General features: G+C 40.1%; 1 long non-coding RNA gene across 1 annotated transcript in view; it reads left to right on the top strand.

Annotated features, from left to right (window-relative positions):
- Nucleotides 1–216: 216 nt before the first annotated feature.
- Nucleotides 217–6,000, top strand: part of LOC116052103 — a 17,181-nt gene continuing 11,397 nt past the window's right edge. Inside the window, exon 1 of the long non-coding RNA XR_004105491.1 lies at nt 217–318. This is a non-coding gene — a long non-coding RNA (uncharacterized LOC116052103). The remainder of the gene's footprint in view (nt 319–6,000) is intronic.

Genomic DNA, 6,000 nt, shown 5'->3' with positions numbered 1-6,000 from the left:
ACACAGAGACAAACCCTGTGACTCAAGTCTGTGATGGAATTAGAAGACAAAGAGCAGGCAATCAATGATAAGTCTTATTCTGCCCCCTGCAGAAATGTCATCTATCATACATCTATCAGCACATTCTGATCCGGCCCGCATATCAATTTAGGTTCACAATCAATTTTGGCCCGCCTAGTTGTGCGCCAAACCCACACACTCAAAGCAGAATTTGGCAAATTTGGCAAATTTGCCGACTTTGAGACTCAGAAATTCCCACAGAATCAGAGAGTTTGAATATTCAGGCTGTGAAAGAGGTTGTTGTGAGTCAGCTGTGTGGTTTCAGGGCTTTATATGGACCCAACTGTAAGTGAGAAGACTATATGATACATGCAATAATTGAGTCGAAGATATTTTACTTTTTCGATGAAATAAAAGCATGTCAATAAACTATACATGTCTGGCCCTTGGTGGGATTCTCTTTTTCCAGTGTGGCCCTTAGGGAAATTGAGTTTGACACCCCTGCTCTAGATTATTCCACTGCTGACCCCCAAACATCATCATGCATTGGATTAATTGTTGTTTTGAGGCTTTTCCTTTCTAAAAACAATTTAATTTAAGGGGTTCTTTGAACACTTGGAAGGCGCAGTATATTTGTTTGGCATAAAAGGTGCAATGTGTAAGATATGGCCATGCATTTTAAAAACTGGATTCTGGAATTAATTGATTGTATTAATTTACAGGAAATTGTAACGTTTTTGGTATTAAAGCAACTGGCCATTAAACAACCCACTTTCCCAGACTCTGACTGTGCAGATAAACTCAAAGTGAAAGTGAAAATGCTTCTTGTTTGTTTAACTGATATGGCTTGTTTGACTTGACTGGTCAGTTAGATAACGTGGTGATAACGGATGATGTCTGGGGTTATGGCTAGAGTTGATCATTAACTTGTGCCTGTGTGTTGATGCACAGTTTATTGAAATGAGCTGCGTACTTTCACTCAGACTAATAATAATAATAATAATGGGACAAACTGTGTAATCGCTGTGTTGTGCTGCTGAGTAATTTACAGGACTATTAGATTGTAACAATTGCATGCTTTCAACAAAACATATTGTACTGTATCAACACATTTTACATCAGCAAAAGTAAATAAATGTCCAAATCATTTTGTGCATATGTTCACTGCTGCCGTAAATCAGTATGTTAAAAAAAACATGATTAATAAATTGTTTCAGTATATTTTCATATTTGTGTGTGTGTGTGTGTGTGTGTGTGTGTGTGTGTGTGTGTGTGTGTGTGTGTGTGTGTGTGTGTGAGAGAGAGAGAGAGATAAAGAGTGAAATCAATAAAGCCTTAGTACCAGTTCAAATTATTGCAGAAAACAATAGACTGCATATATAAATTGAACAAACATATCTGATATCCAATAACCCAGGACTGAAATTTAGATGAAACCTGACCCACTATCACCCGCCATGTCAGTAGAACAGCCTGCAGATAATGTAAAGTGATAACAAAATCAGCCAAAAGCTCGTCAAGCTAGCTGGCTTGCTAATCTAGCTAGCTGGACACACCTGAGCTGACATAAACTTACCTTTTCTTTGTCCCCTGCGGTTGACGGTTGAAGTTGAAATTGCCACAAAATCGTGTTTGAAGCAGAGAAATGAAGCCACACACACATTCATCACAGACACCTGATTGACGTACCTCAGGTCATCTGACCAAGTCAGGGTGTAAGTTGAAGTTCAAGTTGGACCCAGAGTTGAAAAAGAAGCAAAATTGCGATTGAAATTTTTTAGTGTTTGTTGTGTGGAGCAGAAAAATTAAGCCACACACACATATATCACACACACCTGAGTGACGTACCTCCATCCAATCCATCTCCACCAACATCCATCCATACCTGCATCCAAGTTGCGGTTCGATGCCACGTCTCCACGTCACCGGTTGTTGTCCTTCACCACTGGACCATCTTCAGGGCCGATCAACACAAAGAACCAGAGGGAGAATGAAGTTCAGGCTGAAGCTGCAGAAACTTCATCAACCTGCAAACAACATTTACAGTCTTGTTCTCTTTTTGCTGCTGTCCTGACTGTCTTATGCTCAGACCAGGCTAACTTCTTTTTAACCCTCATGTTGTTCTCGGGTCAGATTTGACCCGTTCTCAAAACTTCTATATCAGAAATATGGGTTTCTTTTTAACCAAATTACTCAAAAAATGAAGTACAATTGCAAGTACTCGATTACTACTTTCATTGAATTGTGGGTATTAAATTTTATAGCATTTGAAAGGTTTCAAAACCTGACTAAACTTTGACATCCACACGTCTGTGATTCTCCACCAACATACTTCCTCTAATATTAGTCAAAATCATTAATTATTTCAAAATTAGGTCCTATAAATGAGATTTATTGATCATGAATTCCAAAAATAAGTGTAAAACTATTGGTAATAAGTTGGTGCTAGTGAAACATAGCATCGAAAACTTAGGAAAAAAAAGTGACAAAAACATTGAAACAAGTGACGAAAAAAAAGTGACAAACATATCAAATGTGTCAAAAATATAATTTAAAAAAGGTTAAAAAACAAAGTGTTAATTGTGACCAAGAAGGACAACAAATTCATGGTCGACCACAAGACAACACCAGGGTTAAACCAGTATTACAGCCACAAGTAATTCAGCAACTTTATTTACTGCTGCTTCGGCTACAGCTAATGGGATTCTAATAAATGAAATTAAGGTAACTAAAACTGTCATGAAAAAATCCATTATGAAACACAACATGAAATGTGCAGCCTGCTACTACTACAAAAGACTCAGACTTTTAACGTCACATCTTACATAGAACACAAAGTAATACACTTCACTACCATAAAGCCATGCAGCTAGCATGCACAACTTGCCCAGAGTATCATTTTAAGCTAGCTTTAGTTAGCTGCCTTATTTTCTAACATAAATGACTCTCTAAACATAAAAACATGGCCCCACTAACGTTACATGAAAATAAACTGAACATAAATGTACATATGGTGCTTTTCTCACCTGCAAACACAGCAAAAGGACAGTTTTGGATAAATAGCTTCTCTGTTTGCTGCTAATCTGACTGCCACGTGCTCCGACCGGGATAACGTTAACTCTCTTCAGAGGAAGAATTAGCGCCAGTCGCTAACGTAGCAAAGCTGCTACTGCTATCTACTGGTGAATGATATTACATTTTACTTTTTGTTCTGTAATTGAAGCTTCTAATAAAAAAACAGACAGGTGTCATTCAAACTTAAAATTTTACTTACCAATATGCTGCAGTTTCACACAAAAAAAGTGTTAACAAAACGGAGTTTTTTTGTGATTTTGCGGGCAAAAATCCTTGATTATGCGGCACGTTTTCTTAACAAATGCGATGGAATGATAACTTTCTGCTAAGATATATGTGACTTTTTTGCAACAAAAATGCAGGTGTGGCAGTACGCGAGTGGCCTATGACACTCGAGAAGCTAAAAATGTCCGACAACGCCACTCGGGATAGGCCCAAGACCTTTAAAAGCACACAGGTTTGTTCTCAAAATCAGGGGTCAGAGACAATAAAGTAATTATAAAAATATACAATTTTATTTAGTTAAATATGTTTTAAATGGCAATATCTTTTCTGTTAAAAGGGTAAGTGATGATATTAGAAAAATAATAAACAAAACAATTCAAATCAATAAACCACCATGCATAATGAAAAGAAAAACTAAACAAAATGAACCAAAATCACACCATGCAAGAGATACAGTTAATATACAACATTGATCTAAAACAATCCTTTTGTACAGTTATCAGAATTTTCCAACCCCTTAGCCTATACTCCAGGAGAGCTACATCCGCTCCAACACCAATCAGTCCAGAACGCTCTGCATCCAGCACTCTCTAGGCTATATCCAGAATATTTTTACCAGAATCCAGAACAGCATCAGTGGGGGAAGAACGCGCCAGGTAGTACTGGCCCTTTAATTAGTTGTGGCACCACGATAGCCCCGCAGCAGCATGTATAAGGCTGCAGCCCGGTCCAGCTGTGTTGTGAAACACACCATTAAAACAGGACCACAATGTATTTAAAACAAGCAGGCAGGCAGACAGACAGGGCAACTTACCGATTAACAGGACACGCTGCCCTCAGACCCCGGCGGAGGCACCCACTCCGCACACGCATACAGCGGCCCACACTATAAACAAATAAGACTGTCAGATCTTGGTAACGCCAAATGGGTTGAGACAGGGAGACATGCAGCTTACCAAGACCCAACGCCAGCAGCCCAGGTATACGTCTACCCACTGTTGGGTTCCGGTAGGGTACAGATCTAGTTATTGGCATATTATCAAAGATGTTTATCAATATTAATAAAGTTATGAATATTGTTATTAATAACTTTATCAAATCAACAAAATCAAAACGGGGCACCACCCTGAAACTTCAGGGGCCAACATTGATCTGTGAAATAGTCTCATTAGTGATGTTTTTCCCTTTAAAATACCGACCTTAACTTGGTTAATCTATCTGGCATTCTTAAAGGGACAAAAGGAAGTGTGAGTCCGAGCACAGACTGTGTTCAGCCAGCTTGTTATTACAGTAGGTACACAAATAACCATAAACAACTGCTAATTAAAGTATAGTAGAATTTATTAACTTCAAAATTATCAATGGCCAATCAATAATCCTTTGATCAATTAAAACCAATATACGTTTCTTTTAAGTACAATCCAACAAAGCAAACGACAGACATGTAGTGACCATGTCTCTGTGTGTGTGTGTGTGTGTGTGTGTGTGTGTGTGTGTGTGTGTGTGTATGTGAAAATAGGAGGGGGAGGGGCGAAACCCGTGGTTGCTTGGTTACGCCCAGATTAGCTAGCCGTTAGCTCCTTGGAGCTAAGCTAGGTGTTAGCTGCACAAAAGCTAGTTAGCCCCCAAGAGGGCGGCAGTGGGCTGCGTTGCAGGATCCACGTGGCTAGGCTAGCCAGTTAGCTCTATAACTAACGTAGGGAAAACACAGGGACACACAGGAGCGCCGTTGTGGAGCGGTGTGCGCTCTGCGGGTTATGTGACTCGCTGTTTGGTCAGCTGTTCACCTTAGCGCGTGTGTGTAGCTATATGTCCATATTTGTGCTGTGTGTTAGCGAAAGGAGAAAGAAAGCCCCTTAGAGAAAGAAAGACACTTTGAAAAACCTGATTCTCTCACTCAGTACAATAACTAAAACTCAGTGAAAGGAGAGTTAGCAGGTAGCAATTACAGTTTTAACAAGCTAGCTGCAATATCAACACAACATATCAACAATGCACTGTGATCAGAGTACATTCACAGCAAACGGATTGGACTCGGCGGTTCAATCAGATTAATAAATCACAACGTGCGAGAAACGGTGTTCTCTTCTGCAGTTTTGAAACACGAGGTGCGTGTTTCCAGGATCCAGTTGTGTTCTTCACAACACCGAGAGATAAATCCACTTTCGCCAGAAAGTAGAAGTTTTTAGCACAAGCACTTGCGCGCTTCCTTCAGCCACCAGTGGAAGACAAAGTTTAGTCAGTTCTCAGCGTATTTATTCCCCCAGTCAGTTGGTCGCGGCCCTCTGGTCCATGGTCCGATCGGAAATCAGTGTTCTTGAGCAGGTCACATGCTCTTTGTTACCTGATGAGTTTAAACAGTGCTCTTTGTTTCAGATGAGTTTAAACAGTGCTCTTTGTTCAGGATGACCACCTTTTGGTCATGACTTCTTTATCTCAGAGGCCGCTGCTCTGAATCCGCTGTTTACAAGATAATATTTAATATCCAGTTTGATTCTTCCTTGCTGTGGTCCCAACACCACGTGGGGAAATCCACAGCCAAGACAGGATCCGCTCTATGAAAGAACGCATGTTAGTGCCACATGCACGGAACAAAACAATAAAAAGGTACAAAGATGAAAAAGTGCCCTTACCACACCGCAGCAAACTGACGACCTAGGGCAGCGGCAAAACGTACAGCACACCAACCCGGACACATCT

Source organism: Sander lucioperca, chromosome 17 (genome assembly GCF_008315115.2).
Source record: "Sander lucioperca isolate FBNREF2018 chromosome 17, SLUC_FBN_1.2, whole genome shotgun sequence".
Lineage (NCBI taxonomy): Eukaryota > Metazoa > Chordata > Actinopteri > Perciformes > Percidae > Sander > Sander lucioperca.
The sequence above is the reverse complement of the archived record's forward strand: the minus strand, read 5'-3'. Positions and strand labels throughout refer to the sequence as shown.